The sequence below is a fragment of the Podarcis muralis genome, chromosome 4, assembly GCF_964188315.1.
Source record: "Podarcis muralis chromosome 4, rPodMur119.hap1.1, whole genome shotgun sequence".
In the NCBI taxonomy this organism is placed as follows: domain Eukaryota; kingdom Metazoa; phylum Chordata; class Lepidosauria; order Squamata; family Lacertidae; genus Podarcis; species Podarcis muralis.
Genome location: NC_135658.1, coordinates 14442490 through 14448489, shown reverse-complemented (window position 1 = coordinate 14448489; position 6000 = coordinate 14442490). Strand labels below are relative to the sequence as shown.

General features: G+C 46.9%; 1 protein-coding gene across 14 annotated transcripts in view; it reads left to right on the top strand.

Annotated features, from left to right (window-relative positions):
* Positions 1–4857: 4857 nt before the first annotated feature.
* Positions 4858–6000, top strand: part of SYTL2 (synaptotagmin like 2) — a 61501-nt gene continuing 60358 nt past the window's right edge. For 13 of the 14 annotated variants that reach the window (XM_077926952.1, XM_077926963.1, XM_077926958.1 and 10 more), the window contains exon 1: positions 4858–5002. The gene's annotated coding sequence lies outside the window, so the exon portion shown is untranslated. The other variant, XM_028725997.2, reaches the window with a different exon arrangement.

Below are 6000 nucleotides of genomic sequence, written 5' to 3'. Positions count from 1 at the left end.
AAAATATAAAATATCTGTAAGCGCTGTACAGAAAATTAAAAAAACACGAATATTATAAAGATAAGGGACACAGGTGGCGCTGTGGGTAAAAGCCTCAGCGCCTAGGGCTTGCCGATCGAAAGGTCGGCGGTTCGAATCCCTGCGGCGGGGTGCGCTCCCGTTGCTCGGTCCCAGCGCCTGCCAACCTAGCAGTTCGAAAGCACCCCCAGGTGCAAGTAGATAAATAGGGACCGCTTACTGGCGGGAAGGTAAACGGCGTTTCCGTGTGCTGCGCTGGCTCGCCAGATGCAGCTTTGTCACGCTGGCCACGTGACCCGGAAGTGTCTCCGGACAGCGCTGGCCCCCAGCCTCTTGAGTGAGATGGGCGCACAACCCCAGAGTCTGTCAAGACTGGCCTGTACGGGCAGGGGTGCCTTTACCTTTACCTATTATAAAGATATACAGACACCCCCTACACTTATGGGGGGGTTACATTCCAGGCCCCTCCATGCAATAGCGAAAATTTCGTAAGTGGGGAGCACCCTCTAAACGCCCCTTTTTGCTGTTCTCCAGCTCTCTTTCCAATCCAGACAAAAATATCTGGAGTTGGATCTCTGGAGCTGGCTGGAGGCTGCAGGATGTGCAGGAAAGCAGCTGCTTCTGCTGCGCTGCCCCAAGTGCCAGCCGTTAGGCAGGGAGGCTGAGCAGCATAAACAAAGCCCTTCTGCATCTATGGCCTCTTTGGGGCTTTCTCTGCCCTTACTGATGGGCTCTGGGGTCTCCTCACAAGCCACAAGGACTCTTCAGCTGTTTCCCACCATTTTCTGGTATGATTCAAATAATTTGTTTCCCAGCACCACACGTATATGCGGTTGTGTGTGAGCCGATTGCACATGTGTGTGGGGGTATGCCTGTACAGCTGTACCTTGGTTGTCGAACTTAATCTGTTCTGGGAGTCCATTCGACTCCTGAAATGGTTCGAAAACCAAGGTGCGGCTTCCGATTGGCTGCAGGAGCTTCCTGCACTCAATTGGAAGCCGTGTAAGCAGCGTCGGACATTCAGCTTCCAAAAAAGCGTTGGCAAACCGGAACACTCACTTCCGGGTTTGCGGCGTTTGGGAGCCAAAACATCCGAGTACCAAGGCGTTTGACAACCAAGGTACGACTGTACAATAAAAGCATCACTGCAGACTACTAAGAATAGCAATCAGAAGCGAAATAAAACATTCTAACATAGAAAAGGTATGTCTCAACTGCAATGATCAAGGAAAGCCTTGGGGTGGAAAGGTGTGTCTTCAAAAAATGACCGAAGCAGTTAAACCAATGGTAATAACAGAGGCGGCATCATACTAAGCGGTGTTTTAGCAAATTTGCTCACTCCTCACTTTGATTTTGGGGAACTGTCCCTAAATAAGTAAGGACAGCTAATGGCTCAACATGAGGGGATATAGCAGGAGATTCTTATCCTGTTTCAGAGATAAGAAGTGAGGAAACGGTTTTGCTTATCTGTGCTGCTAAAGCCAGGGGTGGGAGGGAGATGGCAGCCCAGCTTCATGCAGACTTCCATGGTTTATTACTACAAGTTTTATTACTGCAGCCTTCCAACGGTGCTTGGTTCCCAGGCAGAATGACCATCTTAAATTGTGTGATCAAACTTTTAAAAAGTCAGTTTTGGTTTCGTTCAAATGCTCTGGGGCAGGAGAGGTAGGGGAGGGCGTGGCAAGTTTTGTTGCAGCTCACTGAGCAATCGTGCATGCTTTTCACACTCACTGAGCAATCATGCATGCTTTTCACACTCACTGAGCAATCATGCATACTTTTCACATTGAACACAAAAATTGCAGGAATACCTTTGCTTATACATTACAGCATATGTATCCATGTTTGTTAACTGATGTGGTTAAACTTAAAAAAACCCTAAAACCTTAGACTGAGTTTTAGCACACATGTAAAACTTAAAACAAATCCTTCTTTCCTGATGAATAGCCTTTGGACTATAATGTAACCTAAATAGAAAACTATTTTTAGAAAGATTTTTCTTCCAAAAGGATTTTATTTTAAAAATCCGATTTAAATGAGAAAAAAAATCCGATTTAAATGAAAAACAATCGATTTAAATATATGCTTTTTTATTTTTTTTAAAAAATCTTTGATTTTTATCCACCCTGATGTAGGATGAATGCTGAGTGTCATATAACTACCTTTATAAAATCAGGAGGTGGGGAGCGGGGAGCTCAATGAAGGCCAGATATAATCTAACCTCCGCATAAACAGGTTGTCTGGAGGGGCCGACAGTCCACATTCCCTGCTGTGCTTGCTTTCTGAATGCAAAGTTGTTTTTTTTTAATGTAGGGGAGCGCTGAAAAATTCCACTGCCCATCTGCAGCCTGAAAACATAACAGCTGATTGTACCATGTGTTTTGTTAAGACTAGCACCTCAGGACCACAATCCTTTTACGCACATACAACAGGTCTCCATATGCTGGGGGGAAGCATTTGAAACTTTCCCTAACAACAAGGCTGGGAGAGGAGAAAGCTTCTTCCCGCTGCTGCCCAACCAGCGTTTATCTCCTAGCTGAAAATATTCCCGCTTGGTCAAAAACAACCACATATTCTTCCTATCTGCTGCATGCTGCCCTTTCTGCTCAGAATACTGACACGACCACATTCCATCGTCCCAAGTCAGGCCGGAGAAAGAAATGCAATTAGCCTCTTCTAAAACAAACAGAAATCAGCTTAACTTCCTTGTTCCAGTTTATGCAAACCCTCAAATATATCAACACCCTGGTTTCTACTTTAGCACAAGAATTATGCATCTACACTGTGATGGACACCCCCAGATTTGGAGCTGATATTGGTTCAGCTGCTCTGAGGACCCTAATTTCCAACGTCTAGTTTGTAAAAAAAAATGAAGTATCAGTACAGTGGTACCTCTGGTTGCAAACGGGATCCGTTCCGGAGGCCTGTTCGCAACATGAAAAGAGTGCAACCCGCAGCAGCGCGTCTGCGCACGCACAGGTTGCGATTCGCCGCTTCTGCACATGCGTGTGACATCATTTTGCACTTCTGCACATGCGCGAGCAGCGAAACCTGGAAGTAACCCTTTCCAGTACTTCTGGGTCACCGCAGGATGTAACCTGAAAGAACGTAACATGAAGCGGATGTAACATGAGGTATGACTGTACTCAGGAAAGATGCCCTGGTGTGATTAGGGTTGCAACCAGTGTGATTTTTCTAGAAAAAGAGGTGCTGTAACTCACCATGAACACCTCCTTTGTTCTCTTATAATGGCAATGGCACCCATCTGAGAGGTGCCAGAACTGTTCTGAGTTCTGACAAGTTCTGGCTGAAAAATAAAACCCTGGTTGCAACTTTTTTTAAAAAAGGATTCCTGTATTTTTTCACATGGCAGAAAGCTGAATTTTGGTTATTGGTACGCATGTAATCCCAGACTTCAGCACTTCAGCACAGAGGAAGCCAAATCACACATGAGATTGAAGGCTGAACAGAGAGAGCTTACATTCCCCCTTGGCACACTTGAATAACTGAACTAATAAGAGGGGAGGTCCTCTTGTGGAGCAGGAATTGGTTAAGTAGCAGCAAACAGAGAGCAGGAATAAATGGACAGTTCTACATAGAGATGTCGGACATGCAGAAAGGTGAAAGAATATTGGGAAATGATTTATATTGAGCTGAAAAAAATGTTTAAATTTACCTTCCCCCCCAAAAACCAGAATCCTTTTTGTTGGGAATAACCCAGACAGAAATTCCCAGGTGCCAGAAAAGTTTTTTTTATGTGGGCAACAACAGCCGCCGAGTGTTTTGTTGCAACGCCCAAAGGAAAGTAAGTGAGGTCCCTTGTAAAGGAGGTTTGGCAACTTAAGATGTTAATACGCAGGTTCAACTTACAGAATAAGAGACAAAGAAGAACATATATTTAAAGAGTGGAAAGTGTTTATTGAATGTACAGAAAATATTTGTGCACAGCTGAAAGCACTGGCAGCGTTAAAATAAATTCAAGAGAGGGGAAATGATATTTGATCAATGTAAAAGTGGGAAATTGATTTGAATGGCTATAGTAAAATATTGGTTGTTGGGAAGCCATTGGCTGTTTAATTTGATATGTAGAAAAATGAAAACTGAATAGAAACTATACATGTATGTACGTATATGTATATGTGTGTACAGTGGTACCTCTGGTTACAAACTTAATTCGATCCGGAGGGCTGTTTTTAACCTGAAACTTTTCTTAACCTGAGGTACCACTTTAGCTAATGGGGCCTCCCGTCCCGCTGCAGCCGGTGCACAATTTCTGTTCTCATCCTGAGGTAAAGTTCTGAACCTGAGGTACTACTTCCAGGTTAGCGGAGTCTGTAACCCGAAGTGTTTGTAACCCGAGGTACCACTCTGTGTGCGTTTGTGTGTAGCCTTTACCAAAGGTGGCTTTGAAGACACTCAAACTCAGGACGCAAGGGAGAAACGCGCTAAGAGGAAGGCACGCTTGGCGAATCCACACCGTGATCAGCTCTCGCGTGGAAATCAATGTCCGCACTGCGGAAGGAAGTGTGGATGCAGAATTGGCCTCCACAGTCACTTATGGACTCATTTTTCAAACGGTGTTTATGGAAGGCAATCTTACTCGGCTACTAGTGATCGCCAAAAAAAGAGGGGAAAAAAATAAACACAAATGGAGAGATGTGAAAAGTGAAGTCTCCCAAGGAGCAGTAGGGAGACCTGTGCTTTTTAACCTGTTCACCAATGAGGAAACAGTGAGGTGGGGGCAAGCTTGCTTGAGGGCGTTCCCGCTTTGCCTCCGAGGGCCCTCCTAGTCCCCGCTGGCCTCTCATTGGTCCAGAGGGCCCAGAAGGGCGGGGGGGGGGGGCGTTGCGCCTGCCGCGCAGGCAAGGGCGGGCGGCGCACCTTTCGCCTTCTTTCCCCGCGAGGCGCCCGGCTGCCCTTGGAGCTTAACGCGTCGGAGGGCGGCTGCAGTTCGGGGCACATAAACAGAGGCAGGAAAGAGGAGGTAACGCTTTTACCCTGCTGCTCCTCCTCCTCCTCCTGGGCAGCGCGAGCCTCGGAGGTTTCTGCCGCTTCTCGCTTGCTTTCGGGAGTCGCTGCTGGCCGCCTCGGAAGCGGGAAGGGAAAGCGCTGGCGAGCGCCCGGGGGGCTCCTGAGGCGAGGCGGCGGAGACGGCGCAGGTGCGCGTTGCTGAGGTAACGAGGAGGGGATGGGGATGCACCAGCCGGGCGGCGAGATAAGACCGGGGGTGGGGGCGGGGGGCGCGAAGCCCCTTCCCCACCTGGAGGGGCGGGAGAGGGATGCGCGTGCGCGCAATAGAAGTTGGAAGATAAAAGTTCTGGTTGCCCCATTGGAACAATAACGCCGGGTTTCTCTCTATCTCGCTCTAGGATGCTGTCAATCTTTTTAAAAACTGTGCTCCCCCCAATAGGAACCAACTTCCCCCCAATAAAATATTTGTGACTCCCCCCCTAAAAAAAAGTTAACAGGCATTGCCATTCAAATGGTGTGCATGTCCCGCATCTTGTGATCCATCATGTGGACCAAGTCTTACCTGGCCTCCCCCCCCCCAATATTTTATTTAAGTTGGTTCCCCTCCCCCCCCCCCAATGTTTTTAGCTGTATATCTGTAAGCCACCTTGAGTCCCTGTCGGGAAAAAGGAGGGTGTGTCAGTAAATATATAGGAATAACCATAGGATGATTTACTCTGCCCTTAAGGCGTTGCTGCCAAATAGATGGGAATACTGTCTCTCTCTCTTGTAGGAATGGCATTTGGAATGCACTGGGCTTTCGGACTGGCTGTTGATACATGCTAAGGTGGATTGGAATGCCGATTAACATTATTTTTATTTATTAAAATTTATGGTATATCCTTCCCTTCCTTCCAAAGGAGCCCAGCTTGGGCAGCAATTATCTATCTATCTGTCTGTCACCAGACTATAGGTGATATTCAGTGTTAGCCTTACTCAGAGAAAGCCCATTGAAGTAAACGGATATCTAAC